We start from the raw sequence: 538 nt of genomic DNA, 5'->3' as shown, positions 1-538 counted from the left end.
CCATGCTTTTGTCAACACATTAATAGGGGATTGTTGCTCCCCTTTTGCTTGTATGAACTTGATACACTGAAACTGTAGTTATGACTTTTTTTATAGGCAGTTATTATATCAGGTCCACCTTTCTTTTAATTCCTTGGTTCTGACATAAACAACAGTATAATGTAGGTACAAGCATCTGTTTTTTTGCATTTTTGCAGCCTTAATACACACAGCACTTGCATTTCTTCTCATTAATAATCTCAGAATGGTTTCATGCCTTTTTTATGTCTGTAGGTCTTCTACAATAACAGTATTTTGTTATACCACCAAACACATCAATATACTGCATTTTGTTGCTAAGGAATACTTGAGGTATTAAGCTTTAATGAATATCTGCCTGAATAAAACACGGTAATGCCTAGCTTATACACATCAACCTAGAATGTTTAATGAGCCTCACATAGCACAAGTGAAATGTGATCCTGTTAGCGTCTCCCAGGATGGATGTTTATTTGGCTTAACCTCTGATTGCGCTGCATATTTCACCACAGAATCTGCA

This window comes from Xenopus tropicalis, chromosome 6 (assembly GCF_000004195.4).
Source record: "Xenopus tropicalis strain Nigerian chromosome 6, UCB_Xtro_10.0, whole genome shotgun sequence".
NCBI classification, from domain to species: domain Eukaryota; kingdom Metazoa; phylum Chordata; class Amphibia; order Anura; family Pipidae; genus Xenopus; species Xenopus tropicalis.
Note: the sequence above shows the minus strand (reverse complement) of the source record.